The sequence below is a fragment of the Falco punctatus genome, assembly GCF_963210335.1.
Source record: "Falco punctatus genome assembly, chromosome: 16".
NCBI classification, from domain to species: Eukaryota; Metazoa; Chordata; class Aves; order Falconiformes; family Falconidae; genus Falco; species Falco punctatus.
In genome coordinates this window covers 2,291-5,597 of record NC_137596.1, presented here as the reverse complement: position 1 = coordinate 5,597, position 3,307 = coordinate 2,291, and positions in this window count along the sequence as shown.

Genomic DNA, 3,307 nt, shown 5'->3' with positions numbered 1-3,307 from the left:
CCCTGAGTCTGACTTCATACCTGTGGGAGAGTGCAGTGCTGGGCTTTGTCTTTCTAGAAGTTCAGGGACCTCATTGATTTGCAGCCCTCTCCAGTAAGACTGTCATTTCTGAACAGCCCTTTTTGCCAAATGCAGGTATAGGGGTTAATAGTCTGTAAGACCATGACAAGAGCTGTAGCCTTTGCACTGCCTCTAGAAGGCAAGCAGTAAAAGAACAAATAAATGCAGCTAGAGATAACATGAAAAATGGAAAAGGAAAGGGAATTATTTGTAAAATGTTAGGTACTTGCCTAGTACCTAACATCTCATCAAGATAATAAAGGGAACAAAATCAAAAAGAGAAAATAGAAGGTAGAAAACTAGATGAATTGTTATTCTGTACAGGCAAAGAACAAGCAAAAAAGTTTTAGATTGCTTGTAGAAGTAATATGCTCAGGTTATTACTGGAAGCAAGACTAAAGCTTTTTGTTGTCTTGCTGTTTTTGCGTATCCACACTGACTATTATTACTGTGTTTGTGTTTAGCTGGTATGATCTGATTACATTATTTTCTGAGAGATTATAAGAACATAAGGTCAAAGAAACCTTTCCTTTTCCCCTTGCTCCACTTAGGTGTTCATGATTTAGTTTCAGTGAGTCAGCATTGAAATAATTTTAAATATTGTATATAGAGATGACATCCAAAAAGTATTGCAATGAACAATTCAAATACTAATTATAATAAAAAAAACCCAAAGGAGGAATCTTGGGAAGGAGAGAGGAAGCTTTTAATAGGCAGATGTAGTCATTAAAAAGGTGAGACGCTGTCTCAGTGAGCTCATCTGTGGGCATGAAATAAAACATTTTTCTTCTGGCAAATCCTAGTTTCATAAATATGACATATAGCAATATACAGTAGAAATAATAATTGTCATCAGCAGTGACCAAACCATTGTTAATTGTTCTGTTATTGCCTGTTAAAGAAGATGTATTTTGAATTAAGAAATTTAAAGTGCTAAAGCAGCTAAGTGGCAGAACCAGGCCTCGTCCCTAGTGCAGCCCTAATCCAAGGCTGGTTTAAAACCCAGTCAAGTTAATCAGTGGGAGAACAGAGAAATGATGATCAGTTTGTGTACACAGGTGCTCTCAAATGCAAGTGTTTTTAGAAAAATTAGTATATGTGAATAGGAAGTGCTGGTTCAAAGACTTGAGTGCGCTTGAAGGAGTGTGTGAGTTAAAGCAGGCTGGAAGAAGATCACGATCTGAGGAGGAGCTTGGAACCGAGGCAGAGACTGGAACAGAGTCAGGTGATGGATTTGCAGAACTGGCGGGACCAAAGGAAACTTCTAAAAATCTCATACGTTGACTAATGATGTGGTAAGTGTATGTAAGCTGTGCTATATCCCTTTGTTCTCTGCCATTCACTGGCGTGGTGGCTCAGCTCTGAGTTGTGACTAAAGCAAGCCTAGTGGTACACATGTCTGTGTGAAATTCTCCTTTAGTAACAGCAATCACTGTGGCTTATCTGTAGGACCACCCACCCCCCACACCCCCAATGTGCCACAGGTTCCCTGTGCTGATGCTTCTCCCTCCGTAATGGGGTGGGAGCATGGACAGAAAGAACCACCCGACTTTTAAAGCAATCGGACACAAAGGATTTAAACGCTTGAGCCACGTGAACGCTTTTTGGTACGGAGGGTTAGGGTTAGAGGGTTAAGGTTAGGGTTAGTGTTAGACGCTCCTTAGGTTTAAGGGTTAGGGCTAGTGTTAGGGTTAGACGCTTCATAGGGTTAGGGTGAGGTTAGGGTTAGAGGGTTTGAGGGTTAGGTTGGGGTTAGGGTTAGAGGGTTCACGTTCGGGGTTAGGCGGTTCGGGTTTGGGGTTAGGGTCAGGGTAGGACTCAGACTCAGGGTCGTTAGGGCTGTGGCTGGGGCTGGGGTGGCTGGGGCTGGGGTGGCTGGGGCTGGGGTGGCTGGGGCTGGGGTGGCTGGGGCTGGGGTGGCTGGGGCTGGGGTGGCTGGGGCTGGGGTGGCTGGGGCTGGGGTGGCTGGGGCTGGGGTGGCTGGGCTGGACGCTCTTGGGGTTAGGCCTCTTGGGGTGCCTGGGGCCGGACGCTGTTTCTTGGGGATAGGCCTCTTGGGGTGCCTGGGGCCGGACGCTGTTTCTTGGGGATAGGCCTCTTGGGGTGCCTGGGGCCGGACGCTCTTTCTTGGGGATAGGCCTCTTGGGGTGCCTGGGGCCGGACGCTGTTTCTTGGGGTTAGGCCTCTTGGGGTGCCTGGGGCCGGGCGCTCTTTCTTGGGGTTAGGCCTCTTGGGGTGCCTGGGGCCGGGCGCTCTTTCTTGGGGTTAGGCCTCTTGGGGTGCCTGGGGCCGGGCGCTCTTTCTTGGGGTTAGGCCTCTTGGGGTGCCTGGGGCCGGGCGCTCTTTCTTGGGGTTAGGCCTCTTGGGGTGCCTGGGGCCGGGCGCTCTTTCTTGGGGTTAGGCCTCTTGGGGTGCCTGGGGCTGGGCGCTCTTTCTTGGGGCCGGGCGCTCTTTCCTGGGGCCTCTTAGGGTTAGGGTTGGGGGGGTGGGGTTAGGGGTTAGGGTTACGTTGGGTTGGCTACCAGTTGGGTTCTACTGGTCCCAGGTAAAGGGTGGGGGCTCCCGGTTGGGTTTTGGGGCTCCCGGTTGGGATCTATTGGTCACGGTTGGGTTTTGGGGCTCCCGGTTGGGATCTATTGGTCACGGTTGGGTTTTGGGGCTCCCGGTTGGGATCGACTGATCCGAGGTAGGGGATGGGGGCTCCCTGGTTGGGTTTTGGGGCTCCCTGGTTGGGTTTTGGGGCTCCCTGGTTGGGTTTTGGGGCTCCCTGGTTGGGTTTTGGGGCTCCCGGTTGGGTTCTGCCGGTCCCAGGTAGGGGGTGGGGGCTCCCGGTTGGATTCTACCGGTCCCAGGTAGAGGGTGGGGGCTCCCGGTTGGATTCTACCGGTCCCAGGTAGGGGGTGGGGGCTCCCGGTTGGATTCTACCGGTCCCAGGTAGGGGGTTTTGGGGCTCCCGGTTGGGTTCTAGTGGTCCCAGGTAGGGGTTTTGGGGCTCCCGGTTGGGTTGTGGGGCTCCCGGTTGGGTTGTGGGGGTCCCGGTTGGGTTGTGGGGGTCCCGGTTGGGTTGTGGGGGTCCCGGTTGGGTTGTGGGGGTCCCGGTTGGGTTGTGGGGGTCCCGGTTGGGTTGTGGGGGTCCCGGTTGGGTTGTGGGGGTCCCGGTTGGGTTGTGGGGGTCCCGGTTGGGTTGTACTGGTCCCGGTTGGGTTGTACTGGTCCCGGTTGGGTTGTACTGGTCCCGGTTGGGTTG